Source organism: Corvus kubaryi, unplaced genomic scaffold (assembly GCF_017639235.1).
Source record: "Corvus kubaryi isolate FWS band 111438036 unplaced genomic scaffold, C.kubaryi_AGA036_p1.0 133, whole genome shotgun sequence".
Classification (NCBI taxonomy): domain Eukaryota; kingdom Metazoa; phylum Chordata; class Aves; order Passeriformes; family Corvidae; genus Corvus; species Corvus kubaryi.
In genome coordinates, this window is record NW_024580667.1 from 30,278,419 (window position 1) to 30,292,055 (window position 13,637).

Here is a 13,637-nt window from a genome sequence, read left to right on the forward strand (position 1 = left end):
GTTTGCTCCTTTTCTTATAGCCCCCTCCAAGCACGGGAAGGCTGCAATAAGGTTTTCCCATAGCTTTCTCTTCTCCAAAGTTAACAATCCCAATTCTTTCAGCCCTGAGGGAAAGAGTTTTGCCCATCTTGAGGGTGAAACGAGCAGAAAAGTAAACTCCACCACCAAGTTAATGCAAATGACCCTGTGTGGCTCCTAAGGAAACTGGACCTGAGCTGGGCCTGAGCTGGCCTGTATGGGGGACAGCAACTGGGTACGAGGTACGAGGTATGAGGGAGTGAGGGAGGAAATAGATGTAAACAGGGTTGCATGTGGCATATGGCTCCTTTTGCTTTCAGTCTAGCAGAAGTTTCTTAGTGGATATGAAGTCCTGTGCCTGATTGTTCCCATTAGCATATGTCTCTGCAGTAGGTTTCTGTGGCAGAGTTCCAGTAATTACTGTTCATTAGTATTCATTAGTACCAGGTCTTGCCTGATCTTGAGTTCATGTTGAATCAGCACTGCTGTAACATTTTTGATATGGGCTGGATGTAGAGGTCAGCATGGAGGCATTAATTAGGCCTGGTAGTCAGAAGTTATTTTCATGGCTCTTCAGATAGGGTTTGTTTCAGATGCACCATGGCTTTTCCTTCTGAAGTGGAAAGCATACATGTAAAGTGGAGCAGTGGTGAGCCTGACACTCAACGGCTTGTGAATATAAAAACAAGGATTTAAACAAAGCCCTAAACTTGCTCTCTGGAGTGACCTGTTAAAAGATCTGCAGGGGTTTCAGTGACTTTTCTTTACCGTTGCTTTCCTTACTGTTGCAACTTAGGAATGTTGACACTGAAAAGAATTTAAAAGTGCAAAATGTGGATGATAACGTGATTTGTATTGCTGAATGCTCATTCCTCTTTTGATCAGCTACTGCTGATAATAATGTAACCCTGAGCTTTTAGGGTATACCCTCAGACTTCTACAAAAAGAACATTGAACAACAAAACTCCTGGTGTCTTTCTAAAAACAAAAAGGGGAAAAATTGTCTTAGAATAGTTACTACATTAAACAGATAAGGTCAAGGTACTTTTGGAACCCAGAGGTACTTTTTAGAGGTTACAAGTGAAGGACTGAGTAAAATCTGAACATATGTTGGCATTTTTCATCTTGGATAGTTAAAGAAAGTGAAATTATTTCAATTTCTATTTTTCTTAGAGAAAAATGTGTTTTCTATAGATATCTTAAACTGTACAGTTATCTATAAACACAGCTCTATTTACCTTTTCTGTACTTCAACTGTCGGGAAAATAATGATTCTCAACACACAAATGCTCAATTTTAGTAATAACCAGTCTCAGTAGAATGTTGCTCACCTGAGAAAGATAAGGTATACAAAGATTCATGCACTGAAGCATATAGCCAAGGTATTTTCTTTGTCATAGCCAATGTCTTCTTTAGCTGAATTTAAGCCTGCAATACAGAGATACAACTGGTGAGATCACAGTCATTTAAATTTCAATAACACAGAGTATTGCCATTACTTGGGAATTAACTGCAAAGAAATCTGGCTGAAGAATGGCAGGAAAAAAACTTTTCTCAGACTTTCTCATCTTCAGTAATGATGAATAAAATATTTAAGAGGGAACAGGAAAATTTCTCCTGGTAAAGGTGATACAGAGGTTGGGACTGCTCTCCTCATAAAACCTTGTCTTTCTACATAATAACACTAATAGAGTTGTAGATCTAGTTACACTTCAAAGTAAAAAGCACAAAGTCCTCTCCTGCTTGGAATAATCAAAAGATTCCAGATGATGACAACAAGACTTGACAGTCTCTAATGCTTCCTGGCTTCCTTTAAGTCAGGTTCTTTTTGACATTCTTCTACTCTTTTTCCATTTTATGGATCTTGTGTAAACTGCTCAAAAGTGTGCCCAGTGAACTGGGCAAATGGGCCTCTGGCTTCACCCAGCATGGTCTCTCTTATGTTCTTGTAGCATGTCTCCAGATAGATCATGTTGAGATCTTGATAGCAAAATATTTCTGCATCATTTTCAAATTGAAAGAGGATGAAGCAGATACTACCATGCAGAGAGGCTTTTGTTTTAAATGAAAACAAGACAAAGCACATAGATTAGGAAAGTGCAAAAGTAACACCTCATGTAGTAAAGATACCTCTGTCAGTAGTGTGGACCACAGGAAAAGTCACTGCTTATACCTGAAACATTTTGAAATATTGCATGATGTAATATCATAAACATTAGAAATAAAGGGGAATGATTTTATAGCTTCAAGAGATCCAAGTACCTCCATGAACCTAAGCAGACCAGAGGTATGTTTGGTGAAGGAGCTGGACAGATTTGCAGTACACACTAAGAAGGGGGATGAAAAGGCTAGTATCACATCCTGTTCAGGCTGGTTCCCCAGCCTAAAATATCTGGCACCCTCTGGGGTGACCTTTGGCACCAGCTGGTTTATAGCTCAGACTCACACATCTGTCTCCAGAGTTGAACACCTCTCGGGCCTCACCTCGCCCTTCACCAGAAAGCGCACACACTCTGGATCCCAGCTGAACTGGATACTTTTCACTTCCAAATGATTTAAAAGGAGAGACAATCCTCTTTTAGGGCTTCAGTGGGTGAGATTCTCTCACAGTAATGCTAAGTGCTCTTTGCAGGTTAATGATGTAAACTTGTTTGAGACTCAGTATGGAACACATAGATTAATGACGTCCCAATACAGTATGATTCACGGGTTCCCTTACTTATGTGTTATATGCAGACTAGCCTCAAAATAGACATGCTTTGAGCCAGAACATTTAAAGTCAAGAAAGTCTGAACTGTATAGCCAATTTTGTAGGATGTTCTGTTAGGAGTTATCTGATTACAAGGCAGTATGAGTGTTGCAAATGCAACCTTTTCTCCTGTAAGAAAAATAAAATGCAGACTCCACTAAGTAAGAAATAGCAATCCTTTTCTGACAATAAAAAAAATTGAAATTCTCTTTATCTAAAGATATGAAACAAATTAAGTTCAGTGATGGCACCTTCCACATAGAGGGCTTCTTTTCTTTCTTGTCATGCTTGGCATCTTGTTTTAGGATCCCTCTGATGTGGTACTCCTGTTGCAAGAGAATTGTTTCTAGTTCAGGGAAAGAATGATGTGTCTTTAATAAACAAACCTGGGAACTAATACAAATCCATGTTGACAAATGCTTGTCAAGAAGAAAACCAAAGAAACAAAATCAATACATAGTCTTGCATTAAATCACATTGTTTACAGATAGATCTCCTGGAACATTTTTTTTTTGTTTGTTTGTTTACTAAATAGCTGTCCCTGATTAATTTAGGATAAACCAGAATTTGGCTTTATAACAACAGAAGTTTTTTTAAAAAAAGTTTACAGCCAACCTTTTCAAATATTCTGTCGTTTTTAAGGAAAAAAACATTCCTCCCAGCCTTCCTTATTCTGACACCATTTTACTTTAGAAGATCTCAAAGTACAAGTGAATACATGACACTTGCAGTGTCTCCAGTGTACACATTTTACGTTTGATTTATGACATTACTATATAGGTGCACTTGACAGCTTTCAGATTGAAGCAGAGACAAGAGAGCTTTAAAGTGAGATGGGTTATCTGGGTAAATCTATCAAGGGTTCGTCCTGGGAGAACAAGGAGAGAGGCTTTGTAGAGCCCTGCTGTGTAGCAAGCCTCCATGCTGAGCACATCCCAAGCTCCCTGACAGTTGCGCTCAGCCTTCACTGTAATAACGAATAAAAGGGAGCTCCCTGTAGATTACAGATCTTCCGTGTTTTGACATTGACCTTAATACATAATTTAACCACAAAGCCTGAGAAGTGTGGAACAAGATAAGAAAAGACCACAGAACTGGCAAATAAAGTGATGTTCAATCAGAAATCATATTTGTTCCTGATAGTGGAGATGTGGGCATTAAAAGGGGAGACAGAGAGGGATTGAGAGAGAGAGAGAGGGGAAGAGAGAGGGAAGAACAGTCTGGTTTATTTGAAGACTTATGGATCTCTTTTAAAGGACATATGGTTGTCAAATAAAAGTTTGTCCTGGATTTGCAGTAAGAAATAAAAAAAAAAGTCAATGGTTATTAAATTTTCATAGACACTGGGTTGCTGCTTTTCTCAAAATACAGTAATGGCATTTTCCATGTTTGCCTCATGTCTGTGCTTTTGCTTTTAACTCAATGGACTGCGGAGGGGGCGGTACGTAGAATTACCATAAAGCTGTCCTTAGGCATATATTTAGACTAATCAAGTTTAATATCTGCCTATTCTAGACTTTAGCTTGGGTTTCTACATTAAAAGAAACAATTGTTTGGATGCTAAGAGTTTGTAGGTTTTTCTTCTTATTTACTGAGAACACTCAATGCACAAATGAAATGCACAGTGGGATGGGCTGCTTGCATGGCAATGGCATATTTTTACTTTAGCAGAAGAAGCTTATGCAAAGAAACAGGATTTTTAACATAAAGGGTGTGACTGTGGGTACTGTTAAAATTAAGCACAATTCTTATGGGAAAATTATCAAGGATAAAATGATGTACAAAATAAAAAAATACTTTTCAAATATCATGGAGGAGGCAAAAATTGTTGGGAAAAATGTCTTTTCACCATTTGTGTTGCTTTTGTTTTTTCCATCCCTATTGGATAACATTTATGGCCAGCTAATCTCACATTTTTGCTTTTAATTCTTTTTATATGGTTCATGACTTACCAGTTTTTCTAATGCTACAACAGCTAGATGGTCAAGGCTTTGAGAAAATTCCCGCTTATCTTGTATATTTTGAATTGAAAATATTTACAATTAATGAAACTTAAATGTAAATTTGAGTTTGATTCTGGTTACAAAATTTAAATTTGATGCCTCCTTTTGGATGGGTTTCCAGACCCCTCCCTTATTCCCAAATCCTTCAATTCCATTTTGGGAATACATGCAGGCACCTAAGTTATTTGGGTGGTTTGGTATGATGTACCCAAAAATGAGATTCCTTTCTGTTTGAGCACAGATACATAATTGAGCTGATTTGAGATTAATACCTTTCCTTGAGTACAAATATTTGACTCATAATATAAAGTCAAACCATGAGAATAAAGAATTGAACATTAAAGACAATACACTCTTTCATGTATAAAGATGGAATTGTGTTTCTTTCATTTCCAAAAGCAAACAAGTGAGCAAACCACTCTAAGGGCATTGGAGTACATCAGTATTTTCATTTGGGATCATTTTTGCATGCATTCTTTGAAACAGTATGTTGAAGTACATTTGGGGGTTTTTTAAATACGTGTGTATATATTTAAAATAAGTGAGCAGCAGTATGATTCCTCAGAACAGTCTGCAGAAAACCCTCACACTTAGGATAAGGTTTCAACTCAACATGATACAATGGTCCTAACATTGTCTGCCTCTCACCACAGCACTCCATGTAACTCCTTTGACATGCTCACTTTTCTATGAGCAGTACAACCTATTTAAAAAGGGCTGAATACAATACTTCAGCCCTCAGCCACCTGCTACATTATTGAAGAACATGATGACAGTTACAGTCCCAGAGCTACATGTCAAGTTCTTCTCCGGGATTAACTGGCCTAATTTAGTCCTAAAGATTCTGATATGAGTGAACTTCAGAGTGCTTACACCAGGCTTGTTAAGTCTACAGTTAACCACCTTCACAACAACTTTTCCATTTGAAAGGAAAAGGAAGAAATAAATGGGGGAAAAAATCCAACTGCAACCCAAACATCTCAACTATTTCTGGTCCACCTATGCAAATTTACATCTCTGTAGATGGAAATAACAGCAAATATGAGGCAAAACTCTGTATCCATACGGAGAAAAGTAAGCAAAACAGAAAAAACTCCAAGATATAACTCATGGAGGTGACAGTCACTGAGGAGTTTTCTTACTTAGGAGAGGAGAAAAACCAATTTTGTTCTGTTCAAAATAGTTCTGCATAAAGCCTGGCAGGAAGGTTGGCAAGGCAGGTTCAGAGAAAGGGAGAAACAAACTCCTTTAGGTTTGCTGAGGTTAGCTTCAGTATATTAAATACTTGACCATTCATTTGGATCCAAATGTGCTAGCTTGTCTTTCAAATCTTCTGTTACACAGATTCATCATTTTTCATGGCCACTTTTGTTTGATTTATAAAATAATGCCACAGGTTTCCTGGAAAATACATTGCTAAAAGCAGGAAGTTACAGCTGATGCCTGTTGTATGACATTGCCATAACAGCTGCAGCTCCAAATTTAGTAGTTTGCCTTACTGGCACACCAATCTGAAGGTCTGCCTGTGCAATGCATCACAAACCAGGGTGTTGAGAGTCCAAGAAAGAGAACAAATGGTAAGAGGAAGAGGGAAGCAAAACAGAGTACTTTGGATTTGGCAAAAAATCTGGGGAAGTGTAATCTGGTGTGACATTTTCCTGTCCTCATTAGGACTAACTTTCACAAACTGATGGAGAGCTGGCAGATCTGCAAATCTTCTATGATTGCCTGTAGAGACATAAGGACTGGAAATGCAGTGATCGCTTACAGGGTGTCTTATGGGGTTATTTCTGACTTATGGATGGGAGATGTTGCTTTCATCACAGAGAGACACAATTGTGGTAGCTCAGCAATTTTATCCGCAGGCTACCAAGAGGATCTATTTCAGGGCCTAGAAAAATAAAAACAAAAGAAGAGCCAGCTGGGGCTAAGCTTTCCTTGAGCAGAAAAATAGAAATTTATTTTTCTCCCTGCTAAAGAACCAGTACCTGGAGTAGATAAAATTCTCCAATATTTTAAAATTATGGTGAAAGCTGAAAAGATAAGGAGAAAGCTCAAGCAGGTGTATAGAGGCTGTATGAATACTGTAAAGTCAAATAAAACGTAAGAGGGACACAGTTTTTGACCAAGTTTGGTGAATAGAAAGACCACATTTTTCCCAAGAGCAAAGTGAACGAAATGGACATTTGATCTTCAAAGTTCCATCAGGAGATAAAAATCCTCTAGAAGAGATGTTATCGATAATATAGATGGAAAAAGAGATTAACTTATCCCAGACTCAGAGCTAGCCAGTCCTTTTGAATTTAAGGGCAATGAAAAGTGCCCTTGTTCGAAGCTACACACTTTGAGGTGAATCAGTAGAAAGTTCTCTGAATTCTCAGACTAAATGCTTGAGCCTATGTCTGTGAACACCAGTCAAATGGGTCTGTAGGAGAAATGCAGGTACTTTTTATTTTAAAAAAAAGACAAAACCAGCTTTTTCAGCTGATGCGAATGAATATAAACCAGTCCAGTATATGTGCCAATATCAAGAAAGGAAAACAAGCCATGTGTTTGCAAAATCACTCAGACTAGAGCAGGTAATGAAATGAATAAATACTGTGCAGAGGTGAGCTGTGCATTTGCTCAACAAAGAAAGATGCTGCAAAGTCAAAAGAATGGCTAATAAAACAAAGCACAAATGGCCTCCATGTGATGCACAAATTAGGCCCAGGAGCACAAATGAAAGAAGTGAGAAAAACTGAAACACACTTGTTCAAAAGAAAGTATGAAGTTGGAGAAGTCAAAGGTGAGACTGAAATCTGAAAGCAAGGGACAAATTCCAGGCCCAGCCAAGTGTGAAGTGTCATTGATGTTCAAAGGCACAAAGAGTAAAACAAGACGTTGTGGTAATGCATCAAGGAGAGCAAGTAGTCCATGGGCATAAGTTTGGTCTCGTCACTGGAATGTGTGCCAAAGCCCAGTAGATTCATAGCCCTGGGAACAACCTGAACCAGACGTGAATGTGCCAATGCGTGAAGTGAAGTGTGCTTGCAGAAAAAAAAGGGTCACCTGGTGACATTCAAGGTACAGTTAATGAAAGATGCAGAATGTCTTACATGTGGCACTAATAAAAGTGCAGCAGAACATGACAACAGATGGCTTCATTCACAGGATCAGTCAGAGTAATAAAACAGGCTTGTTCTTTGTAGCTGTGGAGAAAAATAGTAAAAAGGATTGGTCTTAGATTTTGCAGTGACCACAAGATGCTGAACAAGATCATTTAAAAAGAGAAACATTTCCATTTGCTCTCAAGGAACAAAATGTTTGCTGAGATGGCATAAGCCAAGGTCTTCAGAAGATGAGATACAGAGGGAGGGTTTTGACAGACTCCCCTGGACACTGAACACTTTGAAATTTGCTTTCAAATCACCATTTTGCAGATGCCGCTTCCTGGGATTGCCTTTTGGAATCCATTTAGCATATTGCAGAAAAACACCCCAAACACAAGGAGGTCTCCCAGGGGTGAAAATACATGTGAATGACACAAGAGAAATGGGTAGCTCCACTTTTGAATGTCAGGAATGATTGTGGAGAACACTAAAAATTGCAAGAAGAAGCATCCTCAAATTGAACAACTCCAAATTGTCAATCTCAAGTTAATAAGAGAAGTAGACCACAAAATGAATTATGCCTAACTCATCTACAGCAGAGGCCTGGAGGACTATGACAGCAACACAGGACAGATGTACGAATGCATATTCTAAACAGAACATGCAACAGCCATAAAAGGTTTTGTGATTTTGTCTAGAATCAAAAGACAAGACATTAAGCATAGATAAATTTTTATGAAACACAAGAAAGGGCTTGGTGAAACATTGCCAAGCAAGCTCACTGCAGTTTTTTTTTTCAAAGGCTGAGAGAAGGCTGTGAATATGGAGGTCCTGCTAAGACATTAAGTTGCAATTGTAAGCAACCAGGTGACCTAGAATGATCTATAACACAGTGTATGACTACTACAAATGAAACTCTGTATTTACCCTGGATGTGGGATGAGTTATGCAAGTTAGTCATATGAACTATAAGCAGAGAATGATAAAAAATGATGCCTTAGGTTTTAACATTTATATTTTTCAAATCACTGTACTGCCTAGTGTGTAACTCTGAAGTTTCTTGTAGCCTGTTAATTTCTGCTCTCTCGTGCTAGGTAGACATAACAAAGCCTTTCCGGGCCTGCTCTTCGAGGACTCCCAGACCATCCTAGGCCCAAAAAATATAAAACAAAAGCCTTTGAGAGGGGGGCAAGTGGAGGGGAATTACATCATTAAACTGAAGCTTTAATTGGAGAATTAACCCTGATACACAAATGAACCAAACCTATACAAGTGTGACGAACTTGTGACTTGTCGTCCACCTTGGGGTCCATCTTGGCAACAGCCTCTGGCTCCCCAGGGGTACCTTTGAAGGCCTTTCAAATAAATACTTTTTTTTATTCCCTTACTCCTGTCTAGTCTCTGTTTCTAGGAGGCCTCTTAAGGCATCAAAAACACAAAACCATTTCTCATGCCCACATTGGATCATCTTGTATGAGAAGTACAAGAATGGCAGTTATCACAGGAAGACAAAATAAAATGCAGGGAAGACGTTTGTCAAGAAGGACACTTTGTAATGATTAGTCAAAAAACATACCAGTGAAGTTCCACTTTATTCACAGATGAGACAGATATCAGAAATGGTGAACATAAGTGGGGACTGGTTTAACTGCATCAAGTAGACATCTGTAAGTTAGCCTGTAATGCCTATATTATTGATATGTTCGAGGTTCCAAAATCAGAAGTGAAACATAATTTATGTGAATAAGCAGAGCATCTCTCAAGGAGTATAACTAATTGAAAAGACCACAGGTTTAGCTGTGATCAAGTGTGTTACAACTGATGCATAACTGTTAAGAAAGGGAATGGTTATTATTGTACTTCACAAATTCTGAACTCCCAAATGTTTCTACAGTGTATGCATTTTAACATAAGACATCAAAGGCTTGATTCATTCGCCCACGTATAGGCTTCTTATTCCATTTAAGATGCACAGACATACCTGAATCATCCACAAGGAATGATGCAAGCCTTAAAGGAGACCTGTGCATTTCTACAGTGTGAGCCGTAGGCCATGGTGGACACGTTAGGGAATCTCAAATCCCATAGGCATCCATATGTACCCATAAAGACTCTAGAAATTCTTTAACCATAGATGTCAGAGGCACACCAGAGCACACTCTTGCTGCATAAGGAAGAATTTGCTCAGGAAACACTTGGTACGAGAGAACCCTGGGAAAAAAGCAAAGGAAAATCAGCCATATAAGTCTGCATAGGTACCCGAGACATAGAAACAAGCCTGAATCAAAGAACAACTATAACTGTGATTTTTGGCAAACAGCCTAGAGAAGTCAAAATGGACAACGAACTTTAACAGTCACCAGGTGTTTGCCACAGCCCAGAAATACAGACCTCTGCAAGATTACTGCTGTCAGTAAAAAGGAGTGAAGATACATCACCTGGTTTACATTCTGGGAGTTGAGCCAGTGAATGGACTTCTCAGACAAATGTATCATCTCAGTATTGGGCTTATAGGACAACTTATTTAAATTTTAGTGTTTGGCTGATATCCCTGTTCTTCTTTTAAATTAGAGATACAAGCTCACCGTATGAAACAGCTGGAGAATTCCCCTGATTAGCCATCCCAGCACAAGCCTGGTGCAACACTTGTGGTGTGTAGGGGCCTGGCGTTGAAAGTGGTTTTAGCTACTGCCAGGGTGAAAGTCAGCATGACCTTGGTCTTCATGACATGATGGACAGGCGCCAAAAGTCTTCAAGAACAAGACGTCTTTTTGATCACCAGCACTTACCTGTCAAGGCTGGGCTCAAAGTCACCTTTGTACTTCCATCAGCCCTGGCATTGAGATTAATTTGGCAAATAGTTGGATTAATCTGAAGGCCTGTTTTCCACTGTCATTTCTTTGAGTTCTCCTTTCACTTATGCTGTGCCCTGTTCACATGTAAAACTGCCTTCTGCTGCTAGTGGCAAGCTTGGTCTGAGCTCTTCATTCCATAGACTTCTTCCTCACCTTCTGCATCTAGGGCAGTCTCTGGCCATCCAAAGCAGGTTTCATTAGACCTGAAATGTGATGCCTGCTGAAATGGAAGATACACATGTGTGGTCCCAGGGAAAGAGAGACCCTTCTTGTTCAGAAGAGCAGAGATCATTGTGACATAGGAATTTTTCCTGTGGCACAGGGTATTAAAAATGCCCATGGCTCTTTGCAGATAAGAATGAATCTGTGCTAGCAGAGAGTTGTCATTTCAAAGTTGTTTTCAAATTGCAGATGTAAAGAAAAAGCAACGAATCCCACAAAATTGCTATATTTGTTTTTTCTTCTCTTTTAACTTGCACACAGCTGAACCAAATTATTTTATGTCCAGTAAAAGTCCTCTCCCATAAATGTGCTGGCTGTTTCCTTTCATATGAATTTTTTCTGTATGCTTTATGAACTTTTGAAAATGCAGGGAGAGTAATTGCATTGTTGATAAAAATATAGCATAAGTCGTGGAGACTGCTACACTAATGAAGAAAGAAAGAAACTTTTTTTTTAGAGTCAGAAAGCCTGGGGCAAATGAAAATCTTGGAAACTTCAGTGGTAGTTTTGCTTGAGTGCAGATTGTGGACTCAAGAGCTCTGTGAGTGGACAGGCATGCTCATATAATTTTTACGACATGTGAATGTTCTTTAATAGGATGGTTGCACACAAAATTCCCAGGCTGCAGAATCATTGTCCTAAATGGAGCTGAAGTCCCAGCTTAGATCAAAATCCATCCTTTGCTGCTTTGAAAAATGATCAAAAGCTTTTGTGGAAGTTTCCCTGTTTCTGTTGCGTACATGTACAAGGTGAAAAGGATATTAACAGGGGTCTGTAAGCATCTCACCTGCTGTCTGGGATTTGAGGTCCAGGACATACTACATTGTGCCTTGACTCTAGAATCTTTTCAGATGAAATTTAGGTAAGATGGGTGACTTTCTTTGTGTGGAAGAAGAGGAACACATGGATACAGAAAACTGGCAAGAGGCATGGCAGTCTTCCTAATGTCCCTCAATATATTTTTCGTAAGTAACAAATTCCCTTCTACTAAAAAAAAAAATAGTTGAACCAATTTAATAACATGTTCAATTGAAAAAAATTGTTAAGTGGAGGAAACCTTTTGGGTCCCAATTACTGTTAATTTGTAATCCGGTGAGGTCAAGTACCTGATTAAATATTTATATAGGAGAAAGGTCATAGTCTTTTGTGATCTTCTATGCCCTGTGTTAATTTTCCGTCAGATGCAATGAGTTCCTTTTGGAGAACACTTTATCAGAGAAAGTAAGCCTTGCTCTTGGCCTCCGAAAAGGTAACTGTTGGGTTTTGATGTCAAGCAGCTGAAATCAATCTCTTGCAGTTAGGTACATTTTTAGATCAAGTTTTTCCAAAGCAATTTAGTGATTTTAGGGTTCTCAGCATTTGAATGCTCATCTCAATGCCTTTGAAAGGCACTAGACTTTAGGGAAATGAGGAGTATCTGACCTCTGTAAATTGGGACACTTTAAAGAGGTCTCTGCTGGACATGTGCATGTCATATGGAAACCTTTCAAAATCACTAGTCACTTTTGAAAACCTTGCACTCAAAAGACACAAAACTTTATTGGGTTTTTTGTGTATTGTAGTTTGTTTTGTGGCTTAAACCGCACAAAAAAGGCATGCCATATCAAGCTCAGGGAAAATAAATACCTAGGTGGAATTCGGGCGAAACCAACTGGAACCAGCAGAGATTTGCCAAGGTTTTCAGTTTTCCCACTGTATCTATGGAGAGACAAATCACCCTGGCTGCCCCACCAGCTGAAGTGATGGGACAGATGTAGACCAGCTGAAGTCTCTCTCTCTAAAACATCTCCCTTGCTATGGCACTGCATGGAGCAGTGCACTCACTGCAGTCAGGATGTGGGGCCTTGGACATCCTCTCAGGGTGAACCCAGCATCTTCTAGGGAGTGGTCAGGTGCCCCAAGTGCTTGGTTGGTGCACCCTGATGTGGGACATAGTCTCTACAGAAAATGACCTATTTTGCCATTCTCATATTGAAATTAGTATACTTTTCTTCGTAGTTTTTTTCCTTGGGTGTGTGTTTGTTCCTGTTTAACTGGATGTATTTTAACTCTTCTCTTTTACAACATTTTAGCTTTCTGTGTATCTCTCCGTATGCTATACACAACCACACATTAGAAATGTACAGTCAATCTAAAGGATCCACACCAGGCAAATATATTAATTAACTCGGAAGCCATAGGAAGCATTAAGGGTGCAGAAGGATGTTACCAGTTCTAGTTTCTAGAAGTGGTTGATTTGCCATAACCAGTTACATCATATATCATGCAGAAAAAAACCCCTGTGAGTATGAGACAGTTATGGGGTTTTCTATTTATGATGCATCTTTTTAGCTGGGTAAAATTTGTGTGGAGTAATTCACAAGTGCTGCTGTAATGCCATGCAGACATTCTGAATTAATATTATTGGAATGGCCCAGTTGGGTAGAACTTGGACTGGTAACTTTATTGTACTGTTATTTTTTCCCTTTGTAACCCATGATTGCTTGTTAACTGAATTAAATGTCTTTGGCCAGTGAACACTAAGTAGTACTGGGACAAAGATATGGCACCTACCTATTTGCAGCAATTTTCTCCCTCGTTGTTGATGACATTGAAATTGTTGCAGACAAAGCAGGTAGCTGTATCCTTAGCAGAGTAGTATCCCTACTGCACTACCCTTTCATAAAGAGTAATTGTAGAGTCAACAGAACATTTGGCT